Source organism: Protopterus annectens, chromosome 2.part0 (assembly GCF_019279795.1).
Source record: "Protopterus annectens isolate FY-2018-M chromosome 2.part0, PAN1.0, whole genome shotgun sequence".
Lineage (NCBI taxonomy): Eukaryota > Metazoa > Chordata > Ceratodontiformes > Protopteridae > Protopterus > Protopterus annectens.
The window spans coordinates 349,497,213-349,513,617 of record NC_056728.1 but is presented as its reverse complement, the minus strand read 5'-3'; the positions used below and the strand labels follow the sequence as shown (position 1 = coordinate 349,513,617).

General features: G+C 41.9%; 1 protein-coding gene across 1 annotated transcript in view; it reads left to right on the top strand.

Annotated features, from left to right (window-relative positions):
* Positions 1-16,405, top strand: part of SPTLC1 (serine palmitoyltransferase long chain base subunit 1) — a gene marked incomplete at its 5' end in the record, with an annotated part of 1,612,539 nt that overhangs the window by 669 nt on the left and 1,595,465 nt on the right. The window lies entirely within an intron of this gene.

Here is a 16,405-nt window from a genome sequence, read left to right as displayed (position 1 = left end):
CACTAAAAATCTTTTACAGGCAGCCTTTTGGGAGTGTATTCATGTTAGCTAAGATGCACAGGATTATGGAAGTATAACTAGACTAGGATTTGTTTCTTTCTTGATGCTGCTACTTTTTTCTTTTTTTAGTACCCCACCACCTGCTGACTTTTTAGCCTTTCCTTAGCAGACCTCTGAACCATTTTGTGTACCATGGATGAGGAGTTTCCCTCAGATACCCTACAGTGAAACTGTCATCATCCATGTTAGCATCAGAGTGTTAGGTGCCGTTTCCTGCATCCCTGTAATGAGAGAATACTTTTGGAATGGTCAGTCTGTTCATCGATGGTGACATGAGAACCTACATCACCATCGCCTGTCTATCAGTTTGTATGTGCTCCTCTGTGTGAATAACAGTGTCTACTTTCACAGACTTTGATGGGACCCATACCATCCCTTTCCTCCAGGATGAGGTCACCCACTTCCCAGCCTAGGTCATCAAGCACCTGAGCTACTAATCAAACTCTGGTCTCCTGGGCTATAATTAGGGTTTATTCCTCTGTGCCACCTGTAGAAGGAGACTGCTGCTTGTTTCCCCAAATTAAACATCCAGGAAAGTACTGGGAGAAGGGTACCTATGATTACCATGTATAGCACAATAATGTGAATTGTGTGTCCACAGATTTGTGGAAATGCTCACTGGCCGTTTACAAAGCAGATCACACCCATCAAAGGGCCTTCACATGGTCAAACAGATGTGATGTTCTTCTATCATAGGTCATATGTTCAGAAAATGTAGTATCTTGCTCTTATGGCAAAATCTGGAGCTCTCCCTCTTTGGAAGTTTGACCTTAGTTTTAGAGAACGGGGTTGTCTGTCCCTTTTACTTTTATAGCATGTTGCTTGTAGCTTATTTTCCAGTTTGTTTACCCTTGACATTGGTATAGTTGGAAAGGCCAAAATATGATCAGGAAAAGTTGACAAATAATTTAATCAAAGATGCCTTTTAAATTCTACTTAGTTATGTTCAGTGATTTACGTGTCACATGCTATACATATGCTCCAGAGAATGCAGTTGAATGTAGTCCTTATGCACTTCAGACCACATTTATTTTCTCTTTGTAGGACATTTTGCCAGAACTAAAGAAATACATATGCTTCAAGAGTTCCTGTATTTGGAACTGCATTCTGAATGGAAATCTGGTTCAGATGCATTCATTGTAGTTTCTTTTATTAGAAAGAAATTTGAACTGTTAAGCTTTGAATCCTGAAATTTGATGTATGTGAAACATTTTATTAGAAGGCCTAGTGTGCAGCAATCCTGAAAGCTGTTGAGGAAACCGCCATAAAAAGATTAACACTATCTTTTTCTTGATGCAAAAAAAAAAAAAAAGCAAGGTTTTATAAATTCAGTACCAATTGCCGTCCAAGAAAAAATTGCAGTTTATTAGGCATTTAGATATTTATTCTTTACAGGAGCATAGTATCCTACAGATACTGTAGATGCATGCTGCTGAGCTGAAAATAAAGCAAAATGTTGGACTTGGTGTGTTGTATGAATCTCTTGCAAGAAATAGAATAATTTGCAAGACAAGAAATGATGAAACATGGGGCAGACTTAAGAATATCAGACCTGACTATATCGAAAGTCGTAGATGTGTGCAGAGCAAATTAAATTATTTGTATACAGTCAAGACTTAACTGATTAAAAATGTGTGCAAGTTAGTGTGAATTAAATAATTAGACATAGATGAAAACTGAAGGCAAGCTGTGTTGTAAAAGTAATGGAAAGAGAGAGAACAGTGTAAGAAACCAAGATGGGAGGTCAGATTGTAATGTGTATTTGGTTTACTCAGCAGTTTTGTAAGCAGTGACCTACCTATTTTATTAAATCATTGTACTTGGTCTCTATATCACAGAGCTTCTGTCTAAAAATCTGAAAGGAGTGTAGAATTGTTAAAGCATATTGGATACAAGTAAAGCTAACAGTTTTGAATCCGATACTTGAAAACAATATACACAACATAAAACCCAGTTAAGGCTCGAGTAAAATAAGGCCGATAATGAACAGTCTTAAAATGCAATGGGACTTTATAATGTTTTTTTTTTTTGTTAAATGTTACTAAACAGTGTTGTGTGGTCTTAACAAAACCAGAAACTGAAAATAAAAACGTAGTCATAGCTTCTTAAAATACACAGTCGGATCAGTGATAAGCACCAAACTAAACAAGTAAAACAGAGCAAAGTAGGATTTTGTACGTCCTGAGCCCTTGAACTAATCACAAGTGCTGTACCGCATCAATATTTGCTGCTGTTCTCGACTGTATGCTGTACAGTAAACAAATTGGTTCTCATTCACAAATAGTGAGAGCAGAGCCTTCATGCTTGCACACACCAGCTCTCCACACAGTCCCAGAGTCTCTCTCCTGCTGTCATCACATAGCTGATAGGAAGATCTGGATCAAGAATTAAGAAAAATCTTAAGATTAAGACTCCATGTGGCTTGTCTGGTATATAAGATGCATTGTGCCATTTGCTTTGCTGAAATGTTCTATTTGGAATGGCATTCTAGCTCGCCATGTTGATATGTTGCTTGTATCAGTTTATTTTGGACATAGCCAGCATTAAGTTCCCACAGTCATTGAGGCTCCTTTCCATTTTCCCCAAACTGCCTCATTAAATAAACTCATAGTGTAGACAAGGAACACACTTTCTGCCTTCTGCTACAAATGGATGAATGCATTATTAGATTAGACAGCTTATTTCCCACATTCCATATAATACTCCAAAGGTTAGACCTTTTGTCGTCGTTGATAAAAACGGTAGCAGTGTTTTGTGGTCTGCATTCTTCAGTATTATTAAGCCTTGTTCTGTAGACTTGACTACTAGTATTGGTTGGTAGTTTACATCATCTAGTGTATTTGAACTGGCAGCATGTTAAAGCAGGGGATTCTGCATGTATGTTTTCTGCTGATTCTGCTTCATTACTAGTGAGTCAGACTGGATGCCATAACCTCCTACCCAAACAGGCATTGTAAAGTATTAAATTTATTAAAGGTACAGATAGTAGCAGTACTATTGACTTTCTGGATTGTACAGAATACTGTCTGATTTTGTGCTATTTATTTGTGGCTAAGGAGTGGAAGAAGAAAAAAGTAACTGAATGAGGATGAAGAAAATGTATTTTGTTTGTATTGCTTGCTTAATCTTGTCCAGCTGCATTTCTCCTGGTCTGACTTTGTCCTAACTACTGTTTATGTGATGGTGAACCAGTCAGCAATTGTATTGTTGACCGCCTTGGGCTCATTGTAAGTTTATTTATTTATTTTACATTTGTTGACCGGGAAAGTCTGACTGGATATATGTCCATTTTCAGTGGAGGCCTGGTGAGAAAAGCTCCAAGTACAAGTTAGTTACATACAAGTACAAATATAGCATAATAATAATAATAGTAAAATATAACCAGGTACAGTAAAATCCAGTGTACAATAATGCAGGTACAAAGAATATGGCAGATGTTCATCGTGTTACACTGCTGCAGTCATTACACTTGGGTTATCCTGCCGTCAGGCGGTCCCGCAGTCTGCCTGAGTTCCAAAGTCTTGGTCTGGCGTCAGTTGCTGTCGCTTCTTACCTGACATCAGTGCGCCAGGGGTATATAATGCATCTGACGTCATTTTCCCCAGTCTTTCTTGCCGCACGGTGCCCGAAGCAGAAGCAGTTCACAAATGCCGGTCGGCCAACTCCCGAGATTTTCGAAGTCGAATTTCAGATCCGAAGTCTTCAATAAAGCTAAGTACCACGTTGGGGAAACTTTTTTCTTGCCTCAGACCGATGTCAGAAAAAGTTAATAATTGTATTTCTTGTGGGAAGCAAATACCTCATAAGGACTTCCACTCTTACTGTATTCCATGCCTAGGCCCTGATCACGACCTCACTAGTTGTCGGTTTTGTGCTAAATTTAACAAACGCACTATAAAAAGACGTTTTGATTTTGCTTTGCACTACTTTGGCCGAAGGTTCAATTATACGATGCCGTCGGATCAGCCGACAACCTCAATACTGAAAAAACGCAAAGACAAGGATAAAGACCGGCGTCTGAGGTCCAAAACCGACGACAAAACCTCTTCTAGGCCAGTCGCCGTTTCGCCGGTTATCAGTGAGGTGCTTTCGCAGCCCCTGACGCCCGCTACCTCAGAGCCACAGGCCACTTCCGACTCCCACGTGGAGACATCTAGGCCTCTGGAAACTCAAGGTATTGGGCCTACGGAAACTAATCCCTCAGATGGGTCCGGAGCTGTTGAGCAGGCATCTGCTTTTGAGGGTGTTTTCAGACCTTCACAACTTGCCATTAAAACCAGCCAAGACAAAGGTACCATTAAAGACAAAGAAACAAGTACAGCATTCTCCTGGACAGTCCTCCATGCCTAAGAAATGGATGCTTAAAATGGCCGAAGACCTCATTACTCTAATCGGGGGTTCCCATCCCCCTCCTGAGAAAAGGCCTAGGCAGGATACAGACTGACTCCTCTGATCAGGTTTCCATTTCCTCTGATTCCTCTTCAGACCAGGGATACTCTCTACCCAGCTATGAGGACTCTGATGCTGAAGAATCTATCCCTTCAGCCTCTCCTCCTGAGGATTATTCTTTTGGGGAAACTTTACATACCATGAGGGAGCATTTCCATTGGGAAAGCCAGGATTACTCAGAATCCAAGAAAAGGCTCAGGGATTTCCTCTTATTGCCTCAACACAGGCCCCTGGCTATTCCGCCTGTGCTAGATATTGTGGATGATGTGTTCTCTGAATCCAGTTTATCTCCTGACTCTTTGCCCCCTGCTCCAACCAAGCCAGACTGGTATTATAGAGTCCCTGACTCTCACAAGTTTCTTTACAAAAACCCTTCTGCTGATCCAGAAACTATTTCCCAGGGTCCAAAAGGGGTTAAGGCTTCCATTGCAAAAAATCCAGTACCCTCTTGACAGAGATTCCAGAGCTTTGGATAGACGGGGGAAGAAAGTATACACTTCTGCAACTTTAGCAGTAAGAGCTTTAAATTGCCAGTTTCACATGCTTAAGTACCAACAATATTTAATGGCTCAGTTAAAACAGAAAATGCTTGCAAGCACAGAAGCTCCTGGTTGTAAAGAAATGCAGGATTTATTACATGCAGTTGAACAGGTGGGAAAACATACTCTGCAATGTGGTTTTGATTCTTTAGAGGCCTCTTGTAGAGCTGCAGTTACAGGTTCTGTGATTCGAAGACATGCTTGGTTAAAAGAACAAAGTTTACCTGATCATGTTAAGGCAAAATTATTGGATGCTCCTTTACAGCATGATACTTTGTTTGGTGTTAAGGCAGAAGAGGTGTTAAAGAAAATGGAGGATAAAGCTAAATCTATGCAAACAGTCAAGGATTTCTTACAGGTACAGCCACCTTGGTTTAGCAGAAATTGGCCAACAAAGAATTGGTCCTTTCCAGTGTCAGACAGGCCACAGAGAGGCAGATACAGACGCCCAAGAGGCAGATCTCACCCCCAAGGCTCAAACAGACAACGATAGTGGGGGCACCTCAACCCCAAAAGGTGGTGAGGACAAGTCTCAACCTTACAGGAAACAGTCACAATGACTTTCCCTTTATGCCAAGCACGTCCCTTTTGGAAGCCCCTTAGGGGAAAACTAGCACTTTTTTCTCAAAACTGGCAAACAATCACCCAAGACAAATGGGTCCTGAATATTGTGTCTCAAGGTTACAGATTCCACTTTCATACTTTACCAAGGCTAAAAGGAATGCCAGACCTGCCACAAAATCAATGGGCAGAGGCACAAATACAAATTTCAGCCCTCATGGACATGAGAGCTATTCAGAAAGTACCACAACAGGAACAAGGACAAGGATTTTACTCAAGACTCTTCCTGGTCCCCAGAAAGACAAGGCCTGGAGGCCCATACTAGACCTTTCAATTCTGAATACTTACCTGGATATTCCGAAATTCAAAATGTTGACATTACAGCAGCTTCTACCCATGCTGGGCAAGAAGGCTTGGCTTGTTACTCTGGACCTCAAGGAGGCATACCTGCATGTCCCTATCAGACAAAATTGCAGAAGATACCTCAGATTCAAAGCTGGTACAATGCACTACCAATTCTCTGCACTGCCCTTTGGCTTATCTACTGCACCCAGGGTCTTCACAAAGTGCCTGGCACCAGTAATTGCATTTTGCAGACAAAAATGAATTCAAATATATCCATATCTGGATGACTGCCTCATTCAAGCAGAGACAAAGGACATTCTTCTACAGCATCTGGCGTTTGTAAAAAGGTTGCTAATTTCTCTAGGGTACACAGTAAACGAAAAGAAGTCAAAACTAGTGCCCTCGCAACAGATTATATTCCTGGGTGCCAGCTTAAATACAATGGCCCAGATGGCTTACCTCACGCCAGACAAACAAGTTCAACTAACTCAATATTTTCAGTTGCTGGCAAGAAAGTCCCATCTCCCTGCAAGAAAAATTCTGCAGGCCCTGGGATTCATGGCATCCTGCATACTACTAATACCATATGCCAGACTGCATATGAGGAAATTACAATGGTACCTGAAAAGTGTTTGGACTCAACACTCTCACAGTTTAGAAGCAGTAATACCAATGATTCCCTGCCTACAACAGGAGTTTCGATGGTGGGCACAGGCATGTCACCTAAACAAGGGTCAGCCTTTTACCCAACCCACAGCCAGGCAAACTCTAACAACAGATGCTTCGGATTACGCCTGGGGAGCACACATGGCAGGAAAATGCATTCAGGGCAAGTGGACCACAGACCAGATGCATCTTCACATCAATCAAAGAGAGATGTTGGCTGTTCAAAATGCCCTAACAGCTTTCAAGGACCTTCTACATCCAGGACAATTACTACTAAAGACGGACAACACCACAGTAATGTGGTACATTAAACAAGCAAGGGGGCAGTCATTCTTATCCCCTATGCAGGCAAGCCATGATCTTGTGGAACACAGCTCTAACGTATCAAGTTCACCTGCAAGCATAATTCCTGCCAGGAAAGAAAGATACTCTGGCAGATGATCTAAGAAGAAATATCATGGACCCCCATGAATGGAAATTGAATCCACAAATCTTCAGCATGGTAATGCAAAAGTGGGGATGCCCAGACATAGAGCTTTTTGCCTCCCCACTGAATTGCCAACTACAAAAGTTCTGCGCAAGGACTTGTCACAAACAAGCATGGAAAGTGGATGCTCTTCTGTTCAGCTGTAAAAACCTAAAAGTTTATGCCTTCCCACCACTGCCTCGCCTTTCAAAGGTACTCCTAAAAGCCAGACAAGAAAAACCACAGATGATCCTGATTGCTCCAGACTGGCCCACGCCAGCATTGGCACTCTATCTTAAGGAACTTGGCTCAAGGCCCACCATGGATTTTGCCTCAAATTCCACACCTTCTGACTCAACAAAACAATCAGATCCTGCACGGTCCGCTCAAAACCCTAAACCTGGCTGCATGGCAGATACATTAGTCAAATAGACAACACCTCTCTCCAAAGCTGTTATGGATGTCATTTTGGAGGCCAGGAGGCCTAGCACCAGGAAAGCTTATGCAGAAAAATGGAAGAGATTTTGCGCATGGAACCAGGCTCAAAGCCTTGACCCTCTTGTTCCAAACATTCCTCAGATTTACAATACTTAACTGAGATGCTGGACAGAGGCCTATCCTTCTCATCAATTAAGATCCACGCCTCTGCCATTTCAGCACATTACAACACGGATCCTCCTTTATTCTTTCATCCCTTGCTAAAGCAGTACCTCAGAGGGGCTAAAAACATAAGACCGCCCCGGAGTACCTCTGAGGGGCTAAAAACATAAGACCGCCCCGGAGAGCACAAACACCAACTTGGGACCTCAATTTCGTTTTGGAAAAACTGACCCTACCACCTTTTGAGCCAGCCAATACAGCCGATCTAAAATTTTTATCATGGAAAACAGCTCTGCTCCTGGCAGTAACTTCAACACGAAGAGTCTCAGAGCTACAGGCATTAATGGCAGTGGAACCTTTTATAATTTTTCATCAGGACAGGGTATCTTTAAGGACAAACCCTACCTTTATGCCAAAGGTGGTATCTAGTGTGGCTCTTAACCAAACCATCCATTTGCCAACTTTTTATCCAAACCCCCAGAATAAAGGGGAGAAACTTCTGCATTCTTTGGACATACACAGGCAGCTACGCTTCTACTTGGACAAAACAAAGGCTTTCAGGAAAACTGAGCAACTGTTTGTAGCATATGCTGCAGGATCACAGGGCAAGGCTATCTCAAAGCAGACTATATCCAAATGGATAGGACATTGTATTTGGTACCGCTACACACAGCGTGGAAAATCGGTCCCAAATAACATTAGGCCACATTCCACCAGGGCAACAGCCACGTCAACAGCCTTTCTCAGAGGAGTACGTACCAAGGAAATTTTGGAGGCTGCAACTTGGGAGTTCAGTGCACACCTTTACCAAGCATTACCACCTGCCTCTTTACTCTAAATCCAGAGCAGGATTTGCCACTGCAGTTCTGCAGGGCCTCATAGCCATTCCTAACTCTTTATAGACCAGTCACCCAACCTCAGCTTTGGGATTCTACCCAAGTGTAATGACTGCAGCAGTGTAACACGATGAACATAGTACAGTTTTGTACCTACCATAAATGTAGATGTTCGAGTGTTCATACTGCTGCAGTCCAGGTTACCCTCCCTCCATCCCCTCTGAACTAGCTGGACTTATCTATACCTTTCTGTCCTATACAACCTTTGAGGTGTATTTGCTGGTAACTGAAGATATTGTTTTTATTGTATATTTTTGATTAGCAATATGTATTGCCTACCTACTTGGGAGCACCTGACATCTGGGGCAAAAAAAACTGAAGAAAATGGCATCGGGTGCATCTTGTATACCCCTGGCGCACTGACGTCAGGGAAGAAGCGACAGCAACCGACGCCGGACCAAGACTTTGGAACTCAGGCCAATTGCGGGACCGCCTGACGGCAGGATAACCCAAGTGTAATGACTGCAGCAGTGTGAACACACGAACATCTACATTTATGGTAGGTACAAAACTACTTTACGGGATTGAGGTCGTTACATTGTAGTGATGAATGAGAACTTAGATTATTTCTATAAAAACACTAGAACAGACCAGGGTAGTAAAAATAGATATGCATATAAGTTAGCAAGGTTCAGGAAAAGTGACCTGAGTAAGTGACTTGAAAGAATATCTTTCATTATCTTTTGAGGTGATGGTTTGTGTCACCATTACTTTCACCCATTAGGTTGGAAAAATGGAGTGAATGGTGAGTAGTGTCTGCGCTGATAAGTCTGTGAATTTCATAAAACCTGTATTAATAGTATTTGAAGAAAAATTTTTTCTGCACCTTTTTATCTGTGGAAATTTGCTAGTATAGGCATCAGCCGACGCCATTTCTTAATTTACCCGTGCCTGGGCGAACTGCCTATACCAGCTGACGACAAATTGATTTTCTGGATGTCATTGGTGAACATTAATGTGTTGGGAGTGTGTGGAAACTATAAATCCAATTCATTCAGTTTGTCTAATTGAACATGTGGATCCTTGAGCCATTTGACTGATCTGAATCAGCAATATCAGTGCACCAGGCTGTAGTCACTTTAAGAATTTTCCCTCCCTTAGTACATCACTTCCCTAAGTTACATCAGGTCTCGTTTTCTGCCATAGCATAAGGATGTGATCGCTCGCAGCCTGGGTGCTTCATCTCAGTATTAAGATATGTAATTCTCCTTTTTGCCCATGTGCTTTGCAGTTCTTTACAGTTTACAGATAATTACTATTCTCCCCCTTTTTCTCTTCTAATCAAATTAGCCGCTTTCTCTCAGAATACTACTGCCATTATTATTATTTTTCTGTGAATGTGGTTGGTTTAATAGATATGCATATTACAGTTAATGTTGCATTTTCAAAGTTTTAAAGTTAGTTATATAGTTAATTAAATAGTTTAATTTTGTTGGCTTCTCTTATATAGTAGTAGTTATAAACGTTTAGAAAATCTTGAAAAACTAGAATTTTGACAATTGGGACTTTTCTGCAGTTATTGGTTTAACATTTCTCTTGTAGACATGGAAAACCAGACGTGCTTCAGGAAGTGTGCTATATACCTTCATAAAATTGACCTTGAGGTCTTTATGATCTTTGTGCTGATTAGGGGGTACCTCTTCTGTATGTGAACTGTAAAGTTTGAGCAGTATTTGGGCACAGAGCTTTGGTGGACAAGAGGAGCAAGCTGATCCTCTGAGGCCATCTGTCATCTGATCCGATCCAGATGTGTCCAAGACCAAGAAGGCTTTGTAGAAAATCATCAAAGCACAAAGACTTCTATCTGAGAAAAAGGCTTGCCAAATATTTGGCCCAAATCTCAGCTCTGAAAGTTCTGAGGTTTGAGGGACCTAATGCCAGTATGTAGACTTACACGCCAACCCCAGATCTGGAACCTCTGGATCCCATTGCAATCCAGGATTTATGGAAAAGACCTTGACTCCATCAGAACAGTCTTCATCTATACCTTCCTCGGCTATTTACATCTGATATTTCAGGTCTTACAGGAGTACATTGGAAGTCTATTTGCATTATCTGATGTAGAATTCCATGCTGATGGTGATGCCAGTCATTGTCACTTTCGGCTCCAAAGGTAATCGAATCCACCAGATGCACCAATTCTTGTTCCCTCACTGGCCTATCTCTTGGCTCTGGTTGCTTCAGAACTGATGTTCCACCAGAATCCTGTAGCCTTGGGGCAGATCTAACCTGTATATTTGGTTGTAGGAGCATTGATTCCAACCCATTTGACACTGGCCTTGTTGGAGCTGGTGGACTCTCTGACCTGAGAATTCAGGTTGATGACCTCATCTCTGTCAGTGGGGCCTTTGACGTCACCAAAGGAGCAGAGATCAGAGTTTTCCACCCTCGAGTCCTTTGTTCTGATTCCCTCATCTGGGCCATCCATCATCACAGTTTCTGGGGTCCTCCTAGCAGCGATGGCTACTTCTTCAAAGGGAGAATTGGATATGAAAGCTGCAGTATTATCTTTAGGTCTGATGGAGGTCAGTTTGGCTTTTCAGTTGTTAAGAAGGATGATTTCATCTCCTAAGAGAGTGGATCCACAAGCACTAGCAACTACTGTTCCACCCCATGACTGTCTTTCTTCTCATTGGATGTCCCTTGGTCAAGCCGTTCAGTAGACCTCAAAGCATCTGCTCAGAAGCAGCTTCAGTTGTCTGAGAATTCAGGTGATGCCTCCACTGATATTCCAAAAAAGAGGATGTATAAGAAGAAACGGACCCCACATTGAGTCTTCCACCTCCGATATCAACTCTGGAGGATTGATAGGTATCCCCACAGTCCCCTCCCGAGGACACCACATTTGGAAAATATAAGAGCTAATATGCCCAAGGGGTACATGACCCATTGACCCAACTCCTCTCCCCTTCTCAGGATGAGGAGGTATTATTTGAGGCATGTATGACAACACCATCTACATCCTGGGTGAGCCTTCCAGCTGGTAAGTTCATTGATTTAGCAGTTAGAAGGCCTTGGCAGGAATCTTGACACCTGTGAGGCAGTCCCAGGCAAGCTGGACAAAATTCTGCAGCCACCAAAGTATAAGAAGCACTGAGACAAATCCCCTGTAGTTGACTGTACAATTTCCTTGGCAGCTGCCAAAAGAGAGCTTTCTGAAGACTGTATCTATATCCATCACCCCAGTAAGTAGTACAGGGCAATGGCTAGACTTGGGGAAGTGGGTGTATTCTTCGGGCACCTTTGCGATGGGAACCCTGAACTGTGCCACACACAAACAGGTTGCAGAATGGTTTATCTTAACAGGCCCTTTCTAGTATGAAAGTCCCACTGACAGAGTCCAAGAAACAAATGAAAATTGCTTTGACTACCATGACCAGCATCTCTAACCTTTTCATGTGCTTAGTGCATAAGGCGGTGGATGGAGCCATCAGAGCATCTGGGACTGGCATAGCCATGAGACTCTATGCATGGCTATGCCTGTGTGATTTTGATAACTTTTAAACACCTTTCACAAACACCCTATTTAACAGCTCATCTTTGTTTGGCCCATCTGTGAAAAAGAGAATGCATAGAGTAAACAAGATTGTAGAACTTTTCTGCTGTTGGAGAAAAGCTTAGTGTTCCACAAAGAACTCATAACAGGAACCAAACTGGACCACATTCACTCTGGTTTTGGAAATCCAAGTGCCGTATGACTCCCCTTCTGACAGAGTCAGCCCCTACAACTTGCATAGGCCTAGAGGCTGGGGAGATCCATTGAATCACAAATATTAAAGGCCTTTTTCGGACAGGAGACTGCAGAAACCTTGAAGGTCTGCTCAACTACTTCAGTCTGGAGGAAGACTGTGGTTGTCTGTTCCACTACCCAGCAGTGTGGCATGCCATTGTGTAAGACAAACGGGTAAGAGGGATAATATCATTTTTGATAAAACCTCCCCATTCCAACAACCACTTGTCAGATGTTCTACCCAGTCAGGCAAAATCCACAGAAAGGGAGCTTCGCTTCTTGCTGAAAGAGTCATCCAAGAAGACCCACCACACTAAAGAGGGTCAGGTTTTTATTCCAAGTTCTTTTTGGTTCCAAAGTAAATGCCAAAGAGAGTGGCCCAAGGACAGAACCATGGAAGGTATCACTAGTGACAGTCTTTTGGAGACAGAGCTGCCTACCTTAATTTCTTGGGTTCTGTTTGTGAGCCAGTTTGCTGTCTATTGAGTTGCATAGGAATTAACATTTAGCTGGGACAGTATCAACAGTACTTGAATGTGGGATGGTATCGGAATGTCTTTGTGATGTCTGTATATGCAATGTATCATGATTATTCCTTCATCTATAGTTTAGTAATCCTCACAAAAAAGTTGACCAGGTTAAGTAGACAGGATCTACTTTTGACAAAACCGAACTGGCATGGATCAAGAAGATTGTAGGTTACAAGAGTGTTTATTAATTCCATAATGATCCTCTCAGTAGCCTTACAGATGAGGCTGGTCAGACTTGTGCATATCCAATTACCTTTGTCTGTTGACTCCCCACCTTTGTGCATGGGGATGAATGTTGCTGTCCTCCATTTATGTGGCACAAAACCTGTTAGGAGACTGATACTGAACAACCTCTTTAGTGTGTTTGATAGGTCCTGTTTCAGGCAGGTCAGCCAAGAGTTTGTGACCCTGTAGAAGCAGTATTCTTGGCCTTGGAAAGTGCTTTGACTTTGAGGACTTGTTCTTGGGAGATCTGTGGTGGTGGGGGGTTGTAGATGTGGTTATGTGATCTGGAAATCTATATGGGGGAAGACAGGAGGATGAACTCTGAGCTAAATTTATTCTCTTGTAGTTTGGCTATGTTCTCTGGGTCTGTGTATGTCTGATTATTTACTACTATTAGCACTTTGCTGTGCTGGGCATTGTTTTTGACATAGTTAGAGAAGGTTTTATGGTTCTTTTGCCTGGGAGGCTATTTTTACCTCCTGTCTAGCTTTGGTTAATTTTAATCTAGCACCAAAGTTCCTTGTTAGTAGCCGCGGTGGTGCAGTGGTAGTGTTGTTGCCTCACAGCAAGAGGTTCTCCCGTTCGGTTCTCTGCTGGAGCGCCTTCTGTGTGGAGTTTGCATGTCCTCCCCGTGGTCGAGTGGCGTTCGAAAGACATGCATGAATGGGCGTGCCTTTGTTGAAGGTTGGACGTCGAGCTGGCACCGTAAAAATCTACTACTAATCATTAGCGGACTGGAGTTCCTCTATGGCAACCCCTAACCGGGAAAAGCCAAAAGAACAACAACCACAGTTCCTTGTTAAGGTTAGCAAAGGTGTTTTTGACATCTTTGTAGTTGTATTTATTATTGCATGGGATTGTTATTTTTTTATTGTAGTGCCTGTTTATATTTAGGTTCCACCATAGGAGTTTATTTTTAAATTTGGCATTGTACTTGTTTCAGAGGAGGACTGATACAGCTTTGCAGCAAATCACTTGCACTTAGAATTTGCATAGTGGGGTCATCGGTTCGGAGCGAGATGTTGAATTTAGCCAGATCATCATTCTGTATTTGTGCATTAGTCTTTGCAGAATTTCTGAATACCGACTTATTTGAGGATGCTTCCGTCTTCAGTCTTAAGGTGAATGTGACTGATTTTTACGGTCTGATTTATCGAGGCGGGAGTTACAGTTGGTGGGAAACAGAGGTGTCCCATACTGATGAGGACCAAGTCCAAGTTTTTGTCTCCTGTAGTTGGGGTGTGGACTGACTTGTCTACAGAGTTTGTATTTATGAAGTCCAGAAATCTCTGGACATAAAGGGACATAGAAATCTAAAATTTCATGGAAGGGTAGCTGAAGTCCTGTAGGAGAATGGTGTGTGGACTAAAGCACAGAGGTTCCATACAAGTTAGGTAGGGGGCATGGACTAAGGGGATATAGAGGAAGGGGGGTCCTTTAGTTTGTTTGCACAACTGTAATTTCCTTTTTATTGGCAAATGTCAAACACCAGGCAGGACATGGTTTGTAAGTGTGGGGAGTTCCCACCTAAAATCCCTCCCCATAGCATCTGGCAGTTATGCTGCTGCTGATACCTAGGGAGTCCAATGCACTCCTTAGCAGTTACAGCCTACATGTAAGCTCTCATAGTTGATACTGGCATTTCCCTACATTTTTGCAGGGATAAGTGGCTTACATTTTAAGTGTACTTCATTATGGGGAAAGTTTCTTACTTTGAAAAGTCCACCTTGCTGATTCACACGGAAAGGCTCTGTCACAGGTTGTGCATCTAATAATCATATTAACAAAGAACCATAGCAGTAGAGATAGGTGTAATAGTAGAATCCAAGAACCCAAAAAGTTACACTGGGACCACAAGCACGAATGTGTAGAAATAAATGTTGGTTTTATTCAACATTTTAATGCCTTTGTCCAGTTAAAGGACTTCTTCAGAACTGAGTACACCTTGCAAATCCACACACATTTATATAATGAAATAGTCATGTGATAGTTGTGTTAATTGAAATTTGAAAGCATCAAGTTAAAAATTATTTAAAATAAGAAACCGTGAACTATAAGTAGTAAAAATGATGTTGTAGGATATACATGGTTACAATAATAGTCATAAAAGCTCTTTAGAAAATTCTCAGTGGTATAAAGCTGTAGTTAAAAATCAGTCCATTATTAAAATGCATTATAACTTTGCATCTCTCATTTTTAAGACGCTAACAGAAATACAGTTATTTAGCCCTGGGAGTGCTCCTCCATCCAAGTGTAGCTGCCAGGCAAGTTCTCTGACGTCATTTCTTGGCTCCCAAGGTCCACCTCTAAGGTTAACTGGGACAGCTTCTGAAATGCAAAACAAATATTCTGTATTGCATTCTAATGTGCGTCTTTAAAGTGTGCGACTGCGAGTTTCCTTCTTCTTGGTTATATCATATAAATGTTCAGATGTTCTTTTCCTGACACTTGATTCTGCTTTCAAGACATAAAAGTGAAGTGCAAGTTTTGCATTTAACCAGGTAGATCACCCCCTTTGCTTCCACTTATAAAATTTTGTGACTGTTTGCCCCCGGCTGTGTGTCAGTGGTTTTACCTTTGGCTACAAATTTACAGTGCTGGCAGTAGCCACATTTATCAGTTCTTACCTTTTTCTTAGAAATGTCCTTTTCTGTAATTAAGCATATCTTAAATACCAATTGAAAAATGTTACGTCACTTTCCAGAGGTAGGAAATTGAATAGGTGAGAACCCTGTTTTTGTATACATAAGAACAGATAACATCAGAGAAGTTGGAGAAACCAAAACTGTAAGCAGGTGTTCCACATTTTTCCCACGTTATGAGAGAGGGTGAAAAATAGAGCCCTGAAATTTTATACAGGATTGCAACTGTAAAATGGTTTCAGCTAATGGCTTTAATTTCAGGTTCAGAACAAACGAGAAGAATAAGCACTGAGAAATTTCTAAAAAGAGCTTTTATTACTATTATTTTTTACTTCTGTTTGCATTCTACAACATATTTTTGCTACTTGCAATCCACTGTTTAGTTTTTTTAAATGTTTTTTTTAACACGGTGCCTTTACATTTCAGTTTATCATGAATGTCACATGACTGTTTCATTATGAAAATGTGTGTGGGTTTGCAAGATGTTCTTCGTGTTTCACTGTTGCAGTCCAAACATATGGGTTATCCGGCTCCCGGTATCCCTCAGTCGGCCCGAATACCAGAGTCCTCTGTATATGACGTCTGCTGTAAAACTGATGTCCGAACGTCAGGTGTAAAGGGAGGCAGCCGATGCCATTTCCTCAGTCTTTCTTGCCACGGAGCCCAAAGCAGATGCAATTTGCACTAGTGCCGGTC